Below are 25,644 nucleotides of genomic sequence, written 5' to 3' on the forward strand. Positions count from 1 at the left end.
TAGATTTAGTTTTAAAAAATCCACTAAGTGAGTTTAAAAATAATGTACCTTTATTGCTCTACTGACTGCTGCAAATCGCATACATATTATCCGACAAAGAAACTAGATTAAAACACGAAAATGTACTGTTTCTGAGCTGCGAATGTTTCAGAAAATACATTACAGATTGTCTTACGCGTCTTACGGTCCACAATCTAGCAAAAATTCAATGATATATTATATGCTTTGTTTTTTTTACGATTGCAAATGCACACGAGACGACCTACAGTTATAACGTCCCTCCCAAAGGGACGTTGTGGTACTTAACGTTCATGAATTGACTTTTAACACACATGACACAGGTTTAAACTTTATTACCAATTATAGTACATTTTAAGATTATTGATGTTTCAAATCCCCTCTACAGCTCACTATGTCGGTCGGTTGGTCGGTCGTTCGATTGGTAGGTAAACACTAACTTGAGCACCAGACTGCAGCCATGTATATGGCCTTGTTAAAAACGTTTAATTAAACTTAAAGCATGGCTAGGTTGGATGAGGGCTAGGTTGAATAAGGGGATAGCTAGGGTGAATGATGGGCTAGGCTGGATGAGGGGCTAGGTTGAATAAGGGGCTAGGTTGGATGAGGAGCTAGGCTGGATGAGGGGCTCGATTGGATGAGAGCTAGGTGGAATAAGGGGATAGGTTGGATGAGGGGCTAGGTTGAATAAGAGGCTAGGGTGAATGACGTGTCACATGTGACGGAAGATAATTCTAGTGTCATGATTCAATGAAAATAGGCCTACCAAGGGACATTAAAATGTGATGTTTATCGCACTTTTTATGTTCGCGGATCATTATTTTGTCATTTACTATCATGTTAGCGACATTTCATTGTCATGACACGCCTTGTGATTACGGGCCTATCGATTCAAAAAGTCATTCTGCGCATCTAATGTATTTGAGCATGCGCAGAATGATTTATATTGCAAGCTGTGGGGCTTTCATATAACACGACAGTTTAATAACATTTCTCTAGAATGTAAATATGTAGTTTATGCTGTAATTCAAATTCTTAAAGTCAGATAATCTATTCAACTAAAATCAATCATTCCAGTCAACATCATTCCATTAATTGTTTTATGGCAAGTTCGCCAAAAACAAGGTTACATTAACTTAATTCATAGCCTAGACAAACACAATTCAAAAATGTCATCGTAAAATAAATTACAACATGGACTAGTTCGACTAAGAGTACAACCATTCCTGCTTTAAAAAAAATAATTAAGCGAAATATCATGTACCCATTAAACATGTTATTCAAAATCAATTAAATTACCATAAGCGATGTTGTATGCATTTATTTAATAAAAATATTGACAAAGCGCGCGTGCGTAAAGAATTAAAAGTGTGGTTATAAAAGTGGTAATTAAAGGAAGGGATATTAATTACTATTCAATACAGTCTTTGTTGGCTTCTTGATTAGATGAATATTTTAATAACATCTCCTCATTCAATAAGAAATATTATCTATATTCAGTTTCTACCTGCCGCATCTTTATACTGTTTAGTAATTTGTAGTGTTCCCCAGTAGGACGTAACGCAAACAAATCATATAATATACATGATAGTGGTCTAGTGGGATGCAGGAGTAATGTTGTTTTAAGCATCAACATGCAGTGTCCGTAAGCACTAACTGTATAATTATAACAGTCAATAGCCACCATGATCTGGTATCACCACGGTTACAAGGACTACCAGTACCAGTAACGCAGGGACGTGAGCGCTCAACGCAAATAATTTGACCAATCAAAAGCGATGGATTAGTCGAACTGTCGCTTGTCATTGGTCAACTCGCTCCAAGTGACAACCAAAGACAGAAGATATAAAGATACTCCTCATTCTTGGGTGTACGCATGCGCAGTTTGATAAAATTAGCATAGCACCACGACAACCTCTTGCTTCTATAATTATGTAACGAATAATTAGTTGGCAAAGGCGACTTTTAATCTTGATATACGATATGTATTAAACAATGTTAATTAATTCCATAACCTAATTAGATTAGTGAGATCCCCTAATTTCACTGGTCCCCTTGCTCCTATAACTGCACGCTCTATTGGGCAAATCGACTAAACAGCTGCTCATCTGACGTGTAATTACGACGTACGTATACAGTTATATGAAATCAGGGATATTTGTTTACCAGTCGACGCACTTTTGGTATTGTACAAATTAATAATTATGGGTTTTCTTGTTAATTGAAATTGAGGGTTGTCAAGCTACTCGGGAAATCTACGAAACCAAACACAATGTTTCATGTTGGTTTGTTATCATTTACCTATTAGCAAATTCTTAATAAAATAGCAAGAACAAATGATAATGTTGATAAAACATTTATAAAATAGATGAAACTATTGCTTGACCACCTGGAATGCACTCGGCATGCTATTAAATATTCAATTTTTTAATGGAAAGAAGAAGATTACAATAGAAAGTAAAAAGAAATTAAAGTATGAAAGGCCAATATCGTAAAAAATACGTTTACATTACTAATAAACAATACTTTGTAACAATCAAAATCATCTAATGCATTAATAAACATTAGTTAATAAGAAATTTAAGTTAATAAGAAATTTAAGTTAATAAGGTGAGCATATTTTATTTACAAATATTGGTTATTTTTAAATATTTAGTTGTTCATGGTAACGTCGAATATACAGTAGAAAAATAGAATACAGTAAAAAGTGTTATGTACATGAAATAGACTTTGCTGTTTGTTATTACAGAATAATGTATATATATGTTGAAATATGATATTAGTTAAATTAAAAAGCAACAAATATGTCATGAATAAACCTGGTTAAACTACGTCACGCAATACGAATGTGATTAAATGAGCGTAGGCGTACATTATAAACACATTAAGAAAATCTTGAATAAGTCAAGTACGCCTTACTTTAATGCTATTAGAAATTCCGAATAAATATAATTGAAATGTTAGTATTTATGTAAGTTGATTGGATGTTTGCATCAAGTCAACTTCCTGCTAGATCGCAAACTTATATCTACTTTGACATGTTCGGTATTATATAAGATTAATTTAAAGACGAAAACATTTATTACACTTTTCCATTTCAATACAGTTAAGGCAAGGAGGGATAAGAATGCTTTTAGTCTGTTTTACGTTCATATTATTTTTAATATACAACTGAATGTATTGATATACCAGAACATTATTTACTTTGTGAACAAATTTAAAAAAAAAGTATCATAGTTAGCTATGTTATAAATACTAAGGTCCTAGAACTTTTTCCCAAAGTAATATGCGTATAGAAGAAAGGTTATTTTTTCAAAGTGTAAATTTTCCTCTTTTGAAGTGAGAGAGTGAGAACATAACATAAATGTCATAATGTATTGTTAGTGTAAACACATGACAAACATGGTGTTAATGTTATAGGTTATCTCTCATTGAGAGCCTTGTATTATGGCATTTAGATCCTTTAGTAAACAAATGGTTATACATGCATACTTAATTTCAGATACTTATTTTTCTAGCCAGACGGTTTACTTAACATTACTGCTTCTGTGTACTAACATAGCCAGTGGAATGAACGAACGGACAAATGGTGGCGGTAGTGTAATGTTATCGTATAAAATATTGACTTACAGGGCTTTCACATGGAATCAATAACTCATCGTAAAAAAGTCAACATGGCGGCAACATTATCAACATCTGAGAAAGTATAATGCTGCATTAATCCAGCCACATTTGTTTTATTACTTATATAATAATATTCCCAAATGTGCGACTTTAACGACATAATAGAGAATTAAAACTATTTATCATTGATAATCTTCGATGACAGTCTTGAAAAGCTCTTTCATTTCCATTTTGATTCTAAAATTCACGCCGAAACGTTTACAAACCGTGAGGGCTTAACGTTTACTAAATACATTGAATCTGTACTCGATCCTCAACACACAAATCTCATTCCCTGCATGTGGCACGCGTGTTCGCTGAATGTGTATCAAACAGAGTCAACGAATACGGGTACTCGAGATGTTTTGCCCTCGCGTTTAACTCGATAATTACATGCAAGTACATGGTACAGATAGGTTAAACAGTGAACTACGATTACTTTCGTTAAGTTCGAGAAATTCAATGGTACCATTATACCGGTATGAATGTTGTACATAATGTTCATATAAGAACAAGAACATTTACAACATTTGTTATCTGTGTCATTTTGTACAAGTTCAATTCTACATATAGGCTCCAGTGATCTGTATTTATAATCAAAATGTTTTCATTTTTGACATCTTTTCTAAGCTCAAATTTTACTTACAATTTATGTTCAATATGATACATGCGCATGTTTGGCACTACGCTAATAAATCTTAATGCATTACCATGGCGACACTACACCTGCTCTCCGTTAACAGCGCTATCAAGTTGGGTAATTTTAAGGGTATATATACAAATTGTTTGCTGAGATTTTGTGCGAAGTAATCTTAAAAGCTGTAGATGAGAATAAACTACATGACGTCACAAAAGCTTCTAATCACGGAATTTAGAATTTCCTATAAAATAATCGTTTAAACAATGACGCGTAATTCATTTTCATGTAATTACAAATTCGTCTAACACCACTCGGTTTATTTTATTAAACACATTAAAACTGTATTTAAAAGGTCAATGAACTGTTATATACGTAGAGTACTGTATATTTTGTTATTACACCATGCAATCTACAGTTATCAAGTAATAAATTAGTATAACACATTTAGGACGAGTAAAGGGATTTTTGTGCATCCATCAATGTTGGCATTTGTAATGAAAGTTATGCGTGTTGATAGATGATTATAGTTTTATTATATTATTACCAACCGGCAGCACATAGAAGACAGCGTTACTACCGGTACTTATACGTACTTGTGGTGCGTCCAAGTGGGAACCAAGCTTTATTGGGCTAGCGTGGTCACACCAAATGAAAATCGTTTTTTTTGTTGTGTTGTAAGTGGGATTATTTACATAAAGTTAGGGCGCTGATAATCAATCAATCATCGACATTGCTATTCCATAACCAAAATAAAATAAAAATGATAATGGAATAGGATACAAAATAAGCACAAGTGCTTTAAACATGTAGGCTCCAACAATAACAAAATAGAACATTAGTACAAAAATATATTAACATATATGTTAGTAATTAATCTGTATTTTTGTAATTACTATGATCATCTATAATAAATAATTTTGATTTTACTTAAATATTTTGCGAATTCAAATATTTTAGGAACACGTCGTCCTGGAAGTCGAGACTTAATTATTTCAAACTCCTGCGTATGGTATACATAAGTCGGTCTTAACCGACATTTGATAACAAGACAAGTATAAATAGAAACTTAGTGCACATATTTAACAAACGATAATCAATTTAATATGATGTAATCATACGGTACAATTAAATTGCCTGAACTTAGAAATATGTTGGATGGAATGTAGCCCGACATTGGTGTCCCAGCATGTTACGGCGCACTTAATGATCTTTTCTGAGTTCACTTTGATGAAAGAACATCAGTTGGTTCAAATAAGTGACGTTTAATGTCAGAACATCTATGAAATGTAAACAGAGTTAGCATGACATCTTACATTTAAATTGATTCAATTAAAACTATGTTTACTGTAATTAAAGTGTTGTATTTAGCCAATTACTTCACGATATTCTATATTTTAATGGAGTTGTCTTAATGATATTATTTAATTTTCAATTCAATTAAAAAATGTATTTGTCTACATACTATTACTAAAACAACCAAGTACACGGAGGATGCAAGCTTGAAAAATAATAATTACAACAAACATAAACGCAGGGTATAAATAAATAAGGCAAAATAAATATACAAAATACATATTTATCTATAATAATTCAGGTACTGTCACGTGGACGACGAGTTACATCATGATTGTTTGGGTGCCACTAGGGCGCACCGCAAGGTTTGTGACGCATTAACGTGTTTCCCACTAGGACGCAACGCACGGACGTAAGAAGCGCAACGATTTGACAATCACAATCGATGGATTATTAACTGCCGCTTGTCATTGGTCAACTCGCCATGTTACGTCTACGTCCTTGCGTTGCGTTTTAGTGGGAACCAAGCTTTAGAAACACCCAATGTTTCATCATATAGTCGACACCTGTGTCACACAAATCAGGTTTTTTGCACAGCTAAATAAATAAAGCATCACGGGAGCCTATCAACCCAGTAAGGTAGCTACTGAGCCTACTTTGAGTCAGACACGAGTCCTTATAGTCTATGGTTAACGAACAGTAGTAGGTCGCTTAATAAGTACCAGTGAAATAAATTGTGTTTTATTTAAGATTGAAGAGATGAATTATTATGAAAAGGATAATTTGTTAGGTAATTCCCTTTATACCGTAGTAGTTGTTAAGATGTTACAATATGCCTACGCGAATTTGATGAATGGTTTATACCCATATAGAGGTTGAATGTAAAAGCATGGAGTAGAATGAGTAAAAATACTATTACTATATATGGTATATAATACAACACCGTATACTATTGTACACAGTACAGTTTGAATCAAACTTAACCTAATATTATAGACTTGCTTGTATGCTGGGGTTAAGGTAGGTATGTTATGTGTCACTCCATATACAATATGTTAGCTATTTTCCAAAATGCTTGATGTCTCTTCAATGTCAGACAGTCAGTAGATGTCTCTTCAATGTCAGACAGTCAGTAGGCTCTCATCTTTGAAATAGTACACATATAATAAGCTATACATAATAAATTGAAACGACCGTGGTTACTATTAATTAATATTCCACTGTCACAGCTATTGATAAAATACTTCTATTATGTTTTGTAAATAAATTTATAGTTATTGATGTGCTCTGAAGTTTACAAAATTAATTAAAAACCAATTCATAGTCGCGTACTTCTGTGCGCTTCACATCAATTGTAAATATTCATTTCTATCGGGAATTTGCATTATTGTTTTATAAATATTTGTTTTATATCTTTGTAAATAATAATAGTAGGGCCTTTTGTATCATGCATGTTATAGAATTAATTAAGCTGATGCAACAAATAAGCTAAAAACACTTCATTCTGATTAATATCAGTAAACAATAGAGTAACAGAGAGCTGTAACCCCCGCAAGGAGTAAAAAGAAAAAGGAGCAAGAATCATGATGTCTTTAAGAATGTCATTAAGAATGTTATCATTAATGTCATCATTAATGTCATCAATAATATCATTAAGAATGTTATCAATATCATTAATGTCATCAAGAATACCATTATGAATGACATCAATTTCATCATGAGTATTATCATGAATGTCATCAAATTTCTTCATCAATGTCATCATGAGTATCATCATGAATGTCATCAAATGTCATCATCAATGTTATCATGAGTATCATCATGAATGTCATCAAATGTCATCATCAATGTCATCATGAGTATCATCATGAATGTCATCATTAATGTTATCATCAATGGCATCATGAGTATCATCATGAATGTCATCAAATATCATCATGAATTCAATCATGAATTTTATCATGAATTTCATCATCATGTCGCCGTCGACGTTTTCATCAACAAATATCATCATGAACATCATCATGATTATCATCAATCATCAATAATGATGATGATTCTATTCATGATTATCATCATGAATAGCATCATCATCATCCTCATCATCATTATTATTATGTGCATATATTCATTAAAAAAATTATGATATTTGCTTTCCATTAGGACGCAACGCAACACTAGTAATTTAGCAGCCAATCACGACTCTATTGATTATCCATAATCGACTCCTGATTGGTCGAATCAAGATACTTACGTTGCGATTACGTTCATCATTGCGTCATAGTGAAATCCACGCTAAAAAAAAGGGGGATACGTAATTTTGATGGGTGTGTTGCACTATTAAATAATGAATATCGAAGTACAATTTGGCGCCTTTTATTTCATCACGGACATCAATTTGTAAAACACCACGGGGAAAGTTAATTGGAAAACATTTATTGCAGTACTTTATTTCCAAAAGTACACCTGTTAAATATACAATTAATGTTCATAGCAAAATGTAAGTAGGCCATAACGGAGGAGGCTTGTTCAATTCATAACGTCGTTTAATGTGAGTTTTCCAATACTCTGATGGAATGAAAAAAGAAACAACTATACCGGTATTAAAAGAGGCCACGTGCCAAAATGTGACTCCTCTGCAGCTAACTGGGACATAATCATAATGTTAATGTACATTTTAAACGGAATTCGTAACATGGAGTTACACGTCCCATTAGTATGGGCAATGGTCATTTTTATTTGGCGTACTATGAGTAATGATCACTGTAAGTCGTGTACACGTATTTTTGAATGGTCACTTTTAGTCGCGTACTAATGGATATATTGACCCATGTATGTCTCGTTCTGTTGGATATAATTGATCGCTATAAGTCTCGCATTTTTGAATGGTCACTTTTAGTCGCGTAATTTTGGATATATTGACCACTGTAAGTCTCGCACTCTTGGATATATTGATCGCTGTAAGTCTCGCATTCTTGAATGGTCACTTCTAATCGCGTACTCTTTGATATATTGTTCACTGTCAGTCTCGCACTCTTGGATATATTGGTAAATGTAAGTCGCGTACTAATGGGTATATTGGTCACTGTAAGTTTCGCATTCTTGAATGGTCACTTTTAGCTGCGTACTCATGGGGTAATAATCACGGTTAGTCAATGTAAATGAACCCGTTGTTGAATGTATGCTAAAATAAAATTAATGTTTTTTTTCAACCTACTTAAATCAAAACGTTTACATTTAAGTTGGTGTACATGTAAGTATGTGTGATAACTTATGTCTTGTGTATTCTGCATTAGAGGGGATATGACCCCAGCAGTAACTACCAGTTGTCAATCAATGTTAACAGTTACATATACTAAACGTATTGGGACATTAAGTTATCCGTGACAACTGTTAATGTTTTTAAGTGCTGTAATTATTTATTGTAATTATTTAGCGAGACAGTTCGTTGCTTTACGATATGTCTTATATCTTTAGTTTAACCAAACTTACCACCTTATAGAAAGATGTATTTCAAATGTCCTTGTTTCTTGACTAAGGCCTGGTTTCCACTATGACGCAACGCAATAACGTTTATACAACGTCAGTATTTCGACCTAATTCAAGATGCTTCAAGTGTGAACCAAGCTTAAAGCTTAACGGTGCCAATTTGGACGCAACGCAACTAATTTGACTCATCATCACGACGCAATGGATCATCACCGAACTGTTGCTTCTGATTGATCAACGCCTACGTCAAAACTTGAAGCTAGTTGGTCCCCAACTGGGATGCAACGCCAAGAGGTACGCGCAACCGATGAGGAATAATGACAAATTATAAGCGAATTTTGTGTGACCTAAGTTTTATTTACGATTTTAAATTTTTTGTTGGCGTTTTCCTATATTCGACAGATTGATATCTACGCACATCTCATACTGATAGTCCAGGACTGTTTATATTTTGCTATAGTTTGATTTAAACGATAACTTATTAATTTCTATTCTGTCACTAGAAATTGTGTAAAATGAATCAGAAAATCAGAAAGCGAACGACATTCAGCGGCAGCTATGGACATACTGGCGTTACGGATGACATGCCGTCGTCGTCGCCTGGACAACGTAATCCAGGCCGGGTAAAGAACGCTTATTAATTTTCTCAATCTATTAAGAGCATCGTTTCAGTATTTTTTTTAGTTTCAATTAATAAGTTTAATAATACCTGAATGAGTTGTTGCTGTCCTCTTCTCAGATAACACATTATTGGTTGATGCACATTCATTATGTTCCACATCGATTATAGTCTACGTGGGCGTACGGTACGCGTACGGTACGCGCTAAAAATGGCAGGAACAATGTAAAATTGGATAAAATACTAATAATGTATATGTTATGTTTTCTTACGACTTAAGATTTAAATCTAAAGATAATTAATACCGAAAGGCCTACAGGGATGCCTACAAATCCACCAGTAGGCCTGTGATAAAAAAAATACAATATACCGAAGGCCTATTAGTACAATTCACAACGTATACACGCACGTGTACATTGATACAGAGTTGGAAAATAAATTAAAATAAAACAAATATAAAGAAAAGACCATCCTTTTAATCATCTTTCTTCAAACATGTACGTCATGATATATGGACCTCACATATAGAGAATCATTTCTATGCACAGGTCCACCTGTTATTCACTTAGGTGCAAATTAAATTTCACACCTGGAAATATATGCACATCCTAATGCCGGTCTAACGTCGCGAGTTTGGCGCAATCATGAAAGTTTGTTATCAGCGCTGCTTTTTCATCCAATTCGAGATTTACAACTGTATTATAGCAGGTTTAATTGCAATGTTGTCGTATGCATATCAATTGTGATGAGGTTAAATTGGATATGCTATACGTATCGCGCCCAGGGGTGTCATTCTTAATGTAGCTACTGTGTTTAAAATGTGCTATCAATCGTCATGGCATACGGTGGTTAACATTGAGTTGATACTCTATTATCGTTTTTCCTTTTCGTATGTACGGGGTTCTTTTTCAGAAGATATTGATGTAAAAAATAATGAAATGTGACCTTTCTGCAATTATTAAAGTTACTACGACATTTTAAGACAAATTGCGGCTTGCGGTTCAGATACGTGTATTATACGGGTATACCAATACATAGTCGACACACGCGCTACTTATTTCTCCATGAATTTACTAAAAAAACACAATAACTAAACATATAAAGTTTACAATCATTCTGAGCATCTGTGTAATTAATAAACAAGAATTAAACACATAAGGCATAACATGATTCTGAGCATCTGCTGTGTAATTAATGTTTTCACGGCGACCATCCTTTTGGCATAGCAGCAGGAACAGTGTATGTTTACGCAAATTTGTTTAAAAGTATCGGTGTGTGCCACCAGTGCCACATATGGTATCAAAACGTTCATGTTTGACAACCCTTCAGTACGACAAACTACACACTGACAATCGATCAATTTTAGTCATGTTCTACTGCTTTCATCTAACATGACGTTTAAATATTTGCTGATCTACGAATCTAAAAGGAAAAGGATCACTTAATCTGTAAATATGTCACGCTATAGCTGACAAACTTCAATAGTGTCAAGTAGCAAATCATTTACGTCATGTCAGTGCGTATGTTAGGTGATGTTTGCTGCGTATTTTAGTTGATGTTCAGTGCGTATATGTTATACTGCGTCTAGTTGTTGTTTATAGTGCGTATTCTTTGGACGTTCAATGCGCATACTGGTTGATTTTTAGTGCGTATGTTAGTTGATATTTAGTGCGTATATGTTAGACGGCGTCTAGTTGATGTTTATAGTGCGTATTCTTTAGATGTTCAGTGCGCATGTTAGTTGTTGTTCAGTGCGCATGTTAGTTGTTGTTCAGTGCGCATGTTAGTTGTTGTTCAGTGCGCATGTTAGTTGTTGTTCAGTGCGCATACATATCAGGTGGTGTTCGCTGCCTGCAGTTAATGTTCACTGTAAACGAAAAGCGAGCTGTTAAGTTGTAAAAACAAATTTAAATATTATTTTTAACCAAATGACGTAATTCAGTAATAGTCACGCTTAACTTGAAAGAAATTAAATTGGATTCTAGTAATTCTTTAAATAGATGACAATTTATCTAATTGTAAATGCTAAAAACAGCAGTTTCGTTATATTTATTAAATAATAAATTATTTCTAATAGCACCATATCAATACGTTTGATTACGATATAGGGTTATAAGGTCACGTGGTAAATTGATGATTTATTTACTCTTAAACTGAAGCTTTTGATTATATTAGTGTTATGGTGAACCTGAAAATTAGTGAATTAAAAGGGACGACATCGGTAATAAACCGCACATGTTTATATTAGGCTACGTTTTACAATCAATTTTCAAGAGAATGGTTCTGAAATACAGTCGCAAGATGTGGTCAAGTTATGCTCAATACATGCTGTATGTGCGCTATATTTCCATGATTTGTTAAAATAAGTAGTGCGTGTGCGTGTAGTAGTGCGTGCGTAAACAACCAATGACTTCACGTAGGTCCTAAATTGTGATCAAGATTGTTTAAATACAGAATACTTAAATTATTGACTTATTAATGCGAAATCAATCACATTAGGTCAAAAGGTTAGGAAATGACATCTTAATCGACGTGTACATCACGATCAGATTAAGGCATTGATTTAAGAATGATGACTGTCGCTTAGAATTCATATATATATATATATATATATATAGGTTAATTAAGGTATTAGGTATATTACAACACTACACACGAACCGATAGTAGGCTGTTTTGATAGGCCTAACGAGTTAATATTCAGTTAGCTCACGTATCACACTACTATTATATATAAATCGATTAATTATTTATATATTATAAACATTTTAAATTTAGCCTATATTTTTTAAATTCTAATATGTAAACATCAGTGTTTGAAATATTATTATTTACTTTATTGTAAAAATGATACTGTATATTTTAGCTACAAAAATCGAGCTTCCTTTCTAAAAATTGTTGTCGAATTTAAACCTGTGGCAAAAACAAGTTGTTCACTTGTTCACTTCAACAGACACAGTGGGGATGCATATGTTATCTTTCAATCAACATTTTTTCAAATTACTTTGACGGAGATTGTTGAATTCTTCGCTTAAACTTTAACTGGAGAGTAGAAACTTTTGAACCATCGTCCTGGGAGGCACTAACAAGAGTGGTGAAATAAGATGATTATAGACACCTTATGAAAACAAATTAAAGCAAAGGAAACGTCGATGATGTACCAAAGCTGTTGGAAAGGTGTTCTTATTAATTTTTTAATCCGTTTATAATTATTCTGATGTAAATGCTATCAATCTCCTACGAGTGGTCAGCGAGTGGTCAGAGTTTCGCCGCTATGGGTAGTCCTAACACATGTTTATGTCATTATTTGGTCTTAGAAACGAACATGATAAACGTGTAGCACTACAAAGTGGTTATAATTGGAGTTGTTGCCATTTTTCCCTCACTCTGTTCTATTATATTCCTCAACTCGGGTTTAGATTCAGCTAAAATAGTCATTATTAGTCGCAAATCGTCCTTATAACATTATATCCTTCTTGTTTCTTCATTTGTCGGTCGGTCTGTCGGTCTGTCTGTCGGTCCGGTATGCATTGTAGCACGCGACTTAATGGCTGTTGGGCTTGTTGTTATTTCATTTCATTATTAACATAGTTTATTTATAGTACAGTTCCCCTCTTTTATTATTTAAATTTACTAACTGTTTATGACATTAATAAATTACAACAATATATCTTTGTTTACGAAGCTTTGCATTCTCTTCTTCCATCCAATTTATGCTTCTTCCTTAAAAACTCAGATTTTCACTCCTATTCTACTAGAACTTGCAACAAACTTCATCTTCCTCAGCCCAAACTTACGTTGCTTCAACACAACGTCCGTTATAGCGGTATTAAGTTATATAATGATCTTCCTCCTGAAATCATTGCAACCCCCTCCAGGAAAATTTTCTCTCATAAAGCCAAAAAATGTCTTTTGTCAAAATATGATTTATAAAATGTGTTTATACCATTCTCAGCTTTTATATCACATGATCGTATGTTCTTTTTTTTGCTTTTTACTTGCCCTGCCCTGTCTGTGTGTTTGTGTACGTTAATGAATCTGTAATTATTTTTATTTATATCATTCATTTAGGGCTAGCTCGCCACAAGTTCTTTTGATTAATAGATTTTCTGTTTTTCATCTGGCGTTACTTTTTGAATTTTTCCCTCTTCCTTCATTTTACAATTTATATAGGATATTTGTTCTTATTTTATATGGAAGAAATAAATGATGATTTGAATTGAATTGAATTGAAGTTTTTATTTTCGTTACTTTCATAATTATCATTAACCCGAGGGAAGAGTGGAATTACACCCTGATTAACCTAATCATAATGTCCAATTGTCAAGCCCCTATCAATACCACAGTATCTATCATTTTATAATTGTAACTTATTAATATAAAGTTTGCATTTTACCTTCGGATGTAAGTCATAAGATAAAGGAAAGATCATCGGCTAATGTTGCCAATGTAGAATGTCAATTTAATTATGAATAAACCGATCAAGAAACGAAAGACAGAGGAGAAATAAGAACATTTTTTTATAGCAATTATAAGTTTACAATTACTGGGTATATTTTAAACATGGTTTATCTTATTACCTGCTTCACCTTGATGGAGAATTTTAATGAACTATCTTGCTTTTTTGGACTACAAAAAAACTACAAAAAAAACCATTGAAGACGCATTTTACATCCACAATGGCAAATTCAAAGGCACTGATAATATTAAAATATGTAATCTAACGATCTACGAAGAAATTGAGAATATTTTATTTTTTTTACTATCCTAATGGATTATTTGATGAAATTTGTCAATTTTTGTTTCGAGTTGTAAACGACAGGTGAGGCTGTAATAATCACACCTATTGTGAGTCTGTGATTGTATATAATATCTGTAATACACTCAATCATGAAATTGATCCCATTTCAGACGAAATGAATACCAGAGGGATTACCGAGATCTTCAGCAAATATAACAACATTTATTTTGTTGAAATCACATGATTTCTGTAGCTAGAAAATAAGGCAAAATTTTCCAAATGGAGTTTTTTGTAAAACATCGAAATTAATTTGTACTCGGGTCTAACTAATATTATCTGCGCAGCTATATTTCGGAACATGCGCGGAATGTCTTAGCGGCGCATAAGTGTGACACGATTGAAGTTCTGCGCAACTCACGTTTCCGCGCAACTCACGTTTCTGTGAATCTCACGTTTCTGCCCATTTCACGTTTCTGTGCATCTCACGTTTCTGCACATCTCACGTTTCTGCACATCTCATGTTTCTGCACATCTCTTGTTTCTGATCATGCAAATAATGTCTCTCGGTGGTTGCGTATCTAGTCGTCAAACAGTCTCTATTAAAATTTTTGTGATGACCATAACACGTGTAACATTTTACTTCATAAGGATTTTATAATCTATCGCTTTTCTAACAAATGAATTGAGATCGAACATCGAATGCAAACTTTAATGGATTCAGAAAAGGTCACTTGTTGAAATTTGTCAAACGAATTCTCGAGCGTATTAGCAGGCGACAGGTGATCTGTGTGTTGCACTGCTGTTACGTTTCATCCTTAACGGTAGTAATTAATGACACGTATCAATTAAAATTTTGACCAATTTGACAATTACAGATATATCACCGTGACTGCATCATTGTCCTATACACATTCGTTTCTGTCACAAAGTTTATGATATATTATTTTCTTTTAAACCTAAGCTTGATGCGTTTTACTTGTTGTCTATAGCTGAGCAATCTAGACTTTTATTGTTAAATACAATTATAACCTCGTGACCTTTACTAAGCAAACTCACTCACTGATCAATTCTGATCGTCATAGATTTCAGAAGTGAAATTAAAAGTTTCCTATTATGTTATTTATCCTACTTTTTTCATTATATATTGTCCAAAAAATAGAAAATAAAGATATATACAACTATGAATAGGTCACTTTTTATTTTTAATAAAGTTATTCACTTTATTAGAGCAAAATAACAACCAAAATGACCACTCAAAGTTTTATTTATCGTTTATTTTGTCTTTTTCATAAGCGAATAATTGTTTGTTTGTGCGAAAGTGAATAACTTTATAAAATATATTTATTATTTACTTTATTTTTTTGTTTTTTAAATGTTTTTGATAAAAATACACCTTTAGGGTTTAAGTCTAAGTCTAAGTCTAAGTCTAGGTCTAAGTCTAAGTATAATGGAAAAGTAAGATAAAGACGAAACTTTGACTTCCACCTTCAGTTGTTTTCTTTAAATTAGTAAATCTGTTAACTAATTGTGTTCCAACTAATTTTGGGTTAAACGATTTTTTAAAAATAAATTATTTTCTGTTTTTCTATTTTTTTAATTATTATCCTATATATAATTATATATTGACTTGTTATTACTTTAATAATTTTAATCTTCAATTAACAGTGTCCCTGAGTTAAGAACCTCATTTTAAAATCTAATCGAAATTTCAACAACTTAGTACTAATTGAAACATCTGATCACAAATAATACGTGCAAAGCGCTACAAGAATGCGATTTCGCTGTTAGCATTTGTAGATTTAACAAAAGTGATGTGCCCGTAGAAAAGTAATATTATAACTTATAAGCCATCATGTTCAACGCGCGCGCGTTTGTGTACATGTCACGCTGACGAAACAAGATGTCATACATATACAATAACAAGTTCTACTATCTACAAAATTTTAAAATTGATAAAATAGTAATTTGCATCAAAAGCTTCATTCAAAAATAAAATATGGCGAATTATACTATAAATAATATAATATATTTAAAGTTTTAAAACATTAAACAAAAATAATATTTTGTGTGTATAGGCTTTCGGGCTTTGATTTTCACAATCCAACAATAGGTCTTTGTGGAAAGACCTCCTTGATGGTATCAAGCACTCGTTCCCATTTCTCTGTATGCAAAAGTCTCCGGTGGCGGAATTGAACCTACGACCTCAAACTATAGCTAGTCATTCTGTTGTAAATTATTTTTATAGTAATCTTTTACCAGTCTGATATATCTATAAAGATTTTTATTATGTTTTTCAATATTTGGAGACTTCAAGACTACTACTCGAAATTCAACCTCACGTTCCTAGATTTTCGTTAGAATGTTATCTAACATTTTACGATTCATGCCATCATCTCACTTTCATTATTGCTATTAAAAGTATTCCTATTTTTATGGCATTACGTTTAAACGGACAATAATCCTGACTTTTAAAGTATGTTATCACTATTTTGGTATTGAGTTATGATATTATGGGTGGTTGGGGTATGGTTATTACATGTATTACCATTTCATATCTCAATGCTAGTATCAATTACAGAATTTTGATATATTCTAAAGTATTCAATAATAATAATAATCGGGACAAATCATTGGATATTGTAAGCTCAAAGCCAGACCACAGGCAGCTTTTAGATTATTAAAGTAATAATTCATTTTCGATACGAATAAAGCTGGTATAAGAAAAACATTTAAATGCAGTACGATACAACAGACATTAAACTATTATACAGTAAAACGATAACAGCCACGAGCCACACGAATACGCGCATTCTTTCTGCGCATACCCCTAAGCGTGTGCAAAATGACTTTCTGACTCAACAGCGCTGCATAGTCAGAGTGACGTGTAAAAAAGAACGTTGTGATTATTGACTTTGTGAAGTTTAGGTAGCTTCCGCCTGACGAATTAAATGCGATTTCATCCATTTTTGGACTCGGATAAGTTTACCCAAGTTGACATCACCTATAAAATATGTTCCAACTAAAAGGTTTCGGTGTCAAATCAACGACTTCAAAATCATTAATTGCATCCGAAGAGAAAAAAAAACTTGAGATAGAAGTAAGTTGTATGTATTTCGTATCTTTATGCCAAGTTATACAGTAGTAGCATACTTACTGAGAATAACTTCGTGTTGTCTCATTTTGGTAATTTAGCTTCAGCATTCTCATGCTAAATGTCTAATGGATTTCTCTACTAAAATCGCTTCATAATGAGATTTTATAACCTAGAAAAATCCCACCTTTTTTACCTGGATTGCAAAAGTAAAGTCTACTGTTAGCATGTTCTTATTTATGGTTTTAGCTTGTGTGACTACTATTTTTGTACCATACTTGGGATCATCAATCACCCAGTGGTCAATAACATTATTACACTGTCATCATCATTCAACAATATTATATTTTGGGTAGAAAGTACATGTCTAGAAGATTAGTTCCCACTAGTACACGCAACGAAAAATTGACCAATCAGGAGCGAAGGACTAACCGAAATGTTGCTTTGCGCGGCGTCCTGACGAACAATAACATGCACATATTTATACTAAAACATTTTAACAATGAGCGGGAGGTAACCTGCAAATCATTTTTTTTTAATTAATTTATATTGACTAATCAGAGGCGAAGGACTCACCGTAATGTTGCTTGTGATTGGTCAAGTTACTTGCATTGTGTCCTGTCAAACAATAAATACATCAAAAAATCACATTTTTATACTAAAACATTTTAACAATGAAAGCGATGTACCCTGCAAATATGATTTGGAGTTTTTGTGAATTCATTGCCTATTTATATGTACCATTACTTTTAATCATATGAACAAGGGTAAGATTTACTTCTGAGGAATTCCATTTTAATTCTGATACGAGTCGATATTGAATGACCAACAATTAATTAATTTAGACTTATAATTGGAGTTATTTGTCTTCGAAACTGGACATGACAAGAAATGTGGTTTAGAAAATCTAACACAACTGTTTAAATATTTGCAAATACGTTGGTTTTGAATCTCATGAGAAAAGCTTGGACAAAACTGTCAACCATTACCTATTTGTCTACCTATTAGGCACTACACCGTGCATAATATACTTCCAATGTTTTATACTAACCATTAAGCCTATTTGAAAGTATCATTTTAAAATTGATATGTACAATGCATAATAGTTTTTAAAATGCTGTCAGGGGTACCATTAGGCACGCGTTAGGCACGCGTTTCCCACTTTTTACAGCTAAAATTATATTATAAACTACTTTTAGATATAATGTTTTCACAAACTATTATTAAAATTATTCGGGAAGAGTGAAAACGTAATTTCACATTATATGCACTCCCGCCTTGATGTGGCAAGGGTGTCTATACAGTAAAAGTGCGACAAAAGTGGGCAAAACAAACACACCCCTTGATAATATGGGCAACATTGAATGATTGTATTAAGAGCTCAGGTGACCTGGAGATATGCATGCATGAAACTCAATGTGAAATGCACCCTCAATCGGTTGGGGTGAATTCTGCGAAATGACCATACAAAATGTTTTGCATGAAAAACTAGGCCTACAATAATACAATACCATAATATCTCAGAGATTTATTTTTTCACAAATTGTTTAACCTCCGTTTTACCGAACATTGAATAGTACATTGGCATTAGAAGATAATTAATTGACCCTTTTTTATGAGATGGTACAGTATGTTGACATATACGGTTGTTATCTATAAGTAGGAGTTACTACTCCTGAATAAACCAATTTAGCGAGCAAACGAAGAATTTAATAAATGTCAACTATGTTCGTTTAAGTTTATGAACTTAATGTTCATTCATGTTCCTAAGAATATCAAATAAGCTCTTGTCAAACATTGTTGAATTACTGTTTGGTTATACACGGTTTATTTTGACAGGGTATATTCATTGGGTATGTTAGAGAATTAACCTCTAGCCCGTGGTTTACACACCCACGGGGTAACATTAAAGTGAGAGATGTATTAAAATATACATCTCACTGCCTTGACACGTTTCATACTCGGTCACGTACAAGACATGGTCAAGTATCATTTTAGTGTGTTTGATTTCGGTTTGGATCGTAGTATTAATTGCCGTGTAAACACAGTGTAACGATTCTATAATTTGAAGAAGCAGTCTGATTGATGATGGGGTTATGACAAGCAGTGAAGCCCAAATGAATCAATATTATGATTGACATTAAACACATTGGTAGTGTTTAGGCATCTGCTTGTACTTGGACGAAGTTTGTTGTTTTACCCCTAGCGAAATGTAAACCTACCCTACTGATTGAAAGGCCTAGGCCCTGATTGAAAGGCCTAGACCCTGACTTAAATGACTAGGCCTCTGATTAAGAGATAATAAGAAACGATGCGGCTGTAACCTGGGGTATAGTAGTAAACCTCTTAATATTCTTGATCTAGGCCGAACGTGACTTTATACTTGACCTTATTCTATAATTGATTTCATAATTGTGTTATGTTTGGATGGGCTGTAAAACAACTTGATCATAAATTAGTAAGCAAATAGGAACTATGCGAGATGATGCACTTTCAAGAAAACCAGAGTGGGTTAATTAACCAGGTAAATAAACCGTCACTGTGACGACAGCAGAGAAAAGTTTGGTCCAATTAAGAAGTGCAGCACAACTAATTCCACCAATCACAGGTGTCGGTTCAAACGCGTTCGGATCGTCCGCACGATCCGTGGTTTGTGTGTTCAAATTACTTGTGTTACGTCATGGGAACCATTTTGTTTTACTTTATTTTACTCGAAATTCATATTATACAAATTAAAGTAACAAAAAAAGTCCATTGCGTTTTTGCATAGCGGAATACGCATGTTGAACATGTTCAAAACTAGATTGTCTTTTTTGTTTATGTATATGCACAGTGAAAGTAATCACTGTAGCAACTATTACGGTACAGGGACGTAACTGATTAAGTGCCGTACGTACGTTTGAGAATCCGGAAGAAGACGATTACCGGCGCCTACTCGTCTCCTCGCGATTACTTTCTTGAAAAATTGAAACAAAAATTAAGAAAAAATAATTTGTCTTACAATACAAAGACACATGTCACTAAGTTCATAATTAATCTTTTACATGATAATTCTCTGATGCGACTTGGACAAAAGCGGCTGGCATGTGCCCAGGTGCAATTGCGTCCATTTTCACCGAGTCGGAATATCGTCACATACCAGTACCTTGAATTGGACGACCAAATTCTCCTACTATAGGGGTATAATTAAATCTATAATACATCGACGGTTTTACATCATCTAAATACATTTCATATTATTACTTATTTTCGGTAAATTTAAAGTCAATGTATGTAACTTACTACAAACAACAGTTTCTTGTCGGTGACATCGTCCGGTATGCTGTTACGATTTGCATACTGCTGGACTCTCAACCACCAGGTTTTTCGTTTTATCCAGTCGTCACAATATTCATTACGAAATCCGAGATAATTGTAAAATATTGTAAATGGTTTTATTGTAATATTAACTCATTCGTTATGAAATAGGAAGGAATGAAAAGATCAAGTAAAATATATTACAATCTTAATAGTATTGTGACCTTTAAGGAAGCCAATTATACAGTCTAAATCAAAGCCCAAGACGCTAGCCCATCACGGGTTTTTGTCGCGTTTTGCTGCTCTTTTCAGCCTGTTTATCATCGACTTGACAACATCAGCTCGTGGAGACAAATATCTAAGATTTTATGGTTTTTTCATAGCTACTAGAATTTGACAAGGAGCCAATATTATGTGATTGACATCATATTATATTGTGTATTATTATCGGATTTTCATACGTCGGGGTAATATCCATGCATTTAGGCCTATCACGAATGATTTTTATTTTTTTATTTCAGACGCTTCCCTCAGTAATAGGTTGTATGTTCGAATCCCGTCAATCCAATCCAGTCCAATGATGGAAAAATGTGTTGAGTTGTACTATTTTCCAGGCGGTCAAACGATAATTAGGCCTACTTACCTTCTTTCATTTGAAAATCGATTAAGTATACTTTTTATCCATAGCATGATTATTTATTGAACTATTAATGTTAATATTAATTTCTTAAGCAAAGTAGTGTGTCAGAATTATGATTCAAATGATATGTTCCACTTTTTGCTTGACTTATTTGACATTTCAATTCAAATCAAACAACTTTATCCACTGTATTGCTTTTTCTAGAAGCTTACCACTTAATTTCAAATACGTGGGCTCGCCATTATCTCTCCATTTTTCCTATTTAGCTTGGTTCCCACACGCAACGCAAGGACATACGCATACCGTAAGTGAGTTTACCAATTACAAGCGACAGGTCGAATAATCCGTCGCATCGTGATTGGTCAGATTACTTGCGTTGCGCTTATACGTACTCATTGCGTTGTGTCTTGTGAACCAAGCTTCATAGGTAACGTGTTTGTATAGCGACAAGTAAATACAAACAGCGATGAGTAAAAATATTTCACATTGTGTTTTGCTTTATGCGTTTTTTACGCTGCTGCTCTAGCCCGCTACGTCCCATTAGGAGTACTCAATCAGAAGCTAAAGCAAGCAGCAGTTATAGTTCTAAGGACGACAGTTTTGCGAAAATGGAAACTCCACTATAATTTATAGATTTCCAGCTGCTACTGTATACCCAAAAAACGTCTGGGAAATAAGTCTATTAGGACATGTCATGCTAAAATTACAAATCCCAAAGCATGTCTGGTATTTATGACTTTTGACTGTAATTCACTGTCAGATATTCATTGAATTATTGTCGAAACAGTCCATTAAAGTTTGTGTTTGTAATAGGATACTTCACACTTGAAATATCTAGTGACCCCCAGACTTGACCTTAGCACTAAAATTAACTAAAGTGACAGAAATTGAGTATTCACTTCTGTAACAAAAAAATAATATTTATTCACATATAAAAAGAGAAAAGAAAGCCAAAAACAATTGTCTGACAGACAATTTAAGTATTTGTTGCTTTAAATTACATTTTTCCGGTAAAATAACTATTATGTGACAATAAAAATATTTTTCAATAAAGTGAGCAGCGTTTTTTGTAAGAAATATTTCTTGTCTATCATGTACCAATGAAGCAATATGACAATATTGATCAATTTCATAGGATACCTGATATACCTATCGTTAAAACTGAGTCTAGACAATACCCTTAGGCTGCTTAAAGAAGATGTATTGTTTGTTTCAAAACAATAAATTAAATGATGCACTTAAAACAAACAACGAAAAACAAAACGATTTATAAAACAAAATGCAATAAGGCTTTTAAGAGTCCAAGAAAATGAATTACTGTTGTAATCTACCGGCGGTCAGTATTTGCTACCTATTCTACAAGCATTGTATCGGCAGTCTATTCACATTAGCGAGAGTGGGATTATTTTAAAATAAGACCGAATTTACTAACACAGCAAAGCTCTTAAAGATGGAAATGATCTGAAAACTGGAATAAATTGTCTCTTCGTGTTATATTCATTGATATTCGTGTGAATTGAAAGCGTTGGCTATTGTGCAATCGTATTCATCATTCATTACGATTTAAAACAGAGCTTAGCTAGAAATGTTCGATTCGCGTTAAAATTCGTGTGAAAAGAGCTTAACAATGTTACGGCCTGTTTCCACACAGTGCAACTTCACGGATACGATTTGTGTTTAGGAACTCCCGCCATCTTTATCAAGAATAAAGTTCCTTTACATATTCCGACAATCCCAAAAATCCCATAATACACATGTTTGTGGCCATTAAAGCAATTATCGAATTCGTGTGTAAGTGTTTGCTTAATACCCAGTTCAAAACTGCCATTTAAATTATACGTTACCTCCACATACACGAGTTCGATAACCGGGAACCTACATGCTTTTGACGTAGACTAAAACTGTATTATCATGACCATAAGTTATCGTCATGTTTTATAAAATGACATGCTTTTCATCAACTTGGGGACTACATTATAGACAACAAGATTCCGCTGCCATGTCTGCCGTAATTATCGATGAGCCTGCAAACATTTCGAGAAAATTAGGAAAGAAAATGGGTGGCGTAACAGTGACGTCACAAGTAATGTGTCTAATGATCAGATAATGAAAACGGGGAAAAATGTAAATGGAAAATGTTTATAATAGCGTCGTCTCGCCTGTTATGTACACATTTAAGCCTACTTCTACTGGTGAACAAAATATTTTTGTTTATTAGACCATTTCAAAGTCACATAATAATTTTTACCAAAAATTAGATTTAAAAAGTATTTACGTAATAAATCATAATTTAAAGAAATAAGAGAAAAAGAGAGATATCCGTAGAAGTGTTTGGATCAATGTTGTAACTGTTTATTTTGTTTCGAAATCGTTATTTTTTCCATAACTTTATTAAAACGACATATTATTTATAGTTTGATTGTATTCATTCTTATTTTTCATGTTTTAGGGACAATATACATCATTAATGTTCTGGGACAATATACATCATTAATGTTCTGGGACAATATACATCATTAATGTTCTGGTTCCGTGTACTCGGTACGTGATTGATTGCATTCAGCATTATTTTGGAAAAAATATGTCTTAAAAATACGATTACTGGACATTAGTAAGTAGATAAGTAAGAGACTAAGTCCGATGATTATTATACTGCATTAAAACGACGTGCTGACACGATCAGGTACGTGTGTACACGAATGAATGAAGTTTAATTACTAATGAAAAGACCAAAAATAAAATATCCCAAAAATAAGCTATGATCCATTATACTCATCAGATAGTCTAATGCTCTGTCTGCACTATCAAACTTTATGTGACAACAAATTGTGATATACCCATATATGGATATGATGATGTCATATCACTACCATATTTGGGCACATCACCACCATATTTGGGCACATCACACTTCTTTTGTCAAACTAGTTTGATAGTGTAGACAGAGCTTATAATGGCAATGTAAAAAAGGAATATACGTTTCTAAGCCTGATTATGAAAAGGATATCCATTGTGTGTGCTGAGTCCTTTGTCGGGAACACACCTCCCTGGTGGAATACCCTACGAATTCTCGTACGCGCGTTGGTAAATTACACCTGCGGTGCGCGTGCGTACGTATGTTGTTGCGTCCATGTTGTAGTTGTGTTTGCATTGCGACCGGGTATCCTAATCATTAGCTGGTTAATGTTTCCAAGGAGGGCAGCATATGTATTGCTATCACGATCAGAGAGCAGAAAACATTGTTTCGTTTCTATATGCACAGAATTAGCTTAGAAAAATGAATTTTCGCCCTCGCGACAAAAAAAAATCCATCCAACAATCAATCAGCAACCAATCAAACCAACTATCATTTTCGATCAACCAATCAATCGCTCAACCGATCAATCATCACTTTAAACATGCGCACAATACGTTAATAATATTGCACCAACTTTCTGCTTTCTCACAATTTTTCTCTCAATGAGTAATTTTTTTTTTTATAAATTATAGGCCTACATCATTTTGGCGTGGGTGTATGAATGTAAATTGAAGTAGCAGACAGTGCACTAAACACATTGGGAAGATACAAAATGGAGTCCATACAAGTTAATGTCTTAATCTGTCTCATTAAATCTTATTCAGTTAATCTATTTTGAAACAAATAGTTGCCCACATTGGGCCTGTCCACTGAGTGCGGATTCCGGTTGGAAGGCCGGATAAAAAATAGAAAAAGCGTTTATATTTTTTAAGAATACAACAGAATTTTACGAATAATCAAACTCATTCCGGATTCCGTAACAAAAACCCAACATTGCGAAAAACGTAACGCATACCGTTCATCTCATCTTTGGTTTATAATGGGTACCGGTTTGTAACGATAAACATAATCATTCGTATACTGTCATTTAACGAGAGCCACATAGCATCGGCATACTACCTATGCATTTTTTATGCTGTGTTTTCATTTTCTTTTTTTATTACGAAAAAGGTTGATTTATCTTGAAAGGTAAAATGTGAATGTTGCGGCACACTGCGGCGGAAGAAGGAACATTAATCATGAATGTACCTCTATGTCATTAATGTAGTATATCATTAAAACGTCTTTAATAAACTTGAAAACGAAAACTGTATGCTGTCAGACGTGATAGTTACTGATGGTCATCACTCAGTGTGCG

At 33.5% G+C, this 25,644-nt stretch overlaps 2 protein-coding genes and 1 long non-coding RNA gene across 3 annotated transcripts in view; all 3 read right to left on the reverse strand.

The window, feature by feature from the left end:
- LOC140046095 (fibroblast growth factor 8-like) overlaps positions 1–25,644 on the reverse strand; it is a 251,885-nt gene that overhangs the window by 138,344 nt on the left and 87,897 nt on the right. The gene's annotated exons all lie outside the window — the stretch shown is intronic.
- LOC140046084 (nucleotide exchange factor SIL1-like) overlaps positions 1–25,644 on the reverse strand; it is a 46,868-nt gene that overhangs the window by 4,779 nt on the left and 16,445 nt on the right. The gene's annotated exons all lie outside the window — the stretch shown is intronic.
- On the reverse strand, positions 6,727–18,161 carry LOC140047877 (uncharacterized). The gene is made up of 3 exons (XR_011844986.1): positions 18,130–18,161; positions 17,617–17,749; positions 6,727–6,758 (listed from the first exon to the last, which is right to left on the reverse strand). It is a non-coding gene; the product is annotated as an uncharacterized lncRNA (long non-coding RNA).

This window comes from Antedon mediterranea, chromosome 4, assembly GCF_964355755.1.
Source record: "Antedon mediterranea chromosome 4, ecAntMedi1.1, whole genome shotgun sequence".
Taxonomy (NCBI): Eukaryota; Metazoa; Echinodermata; class Crinoidea; order Comatulida; family Antedonidae; genus Antedon; species Antedon mediterranea.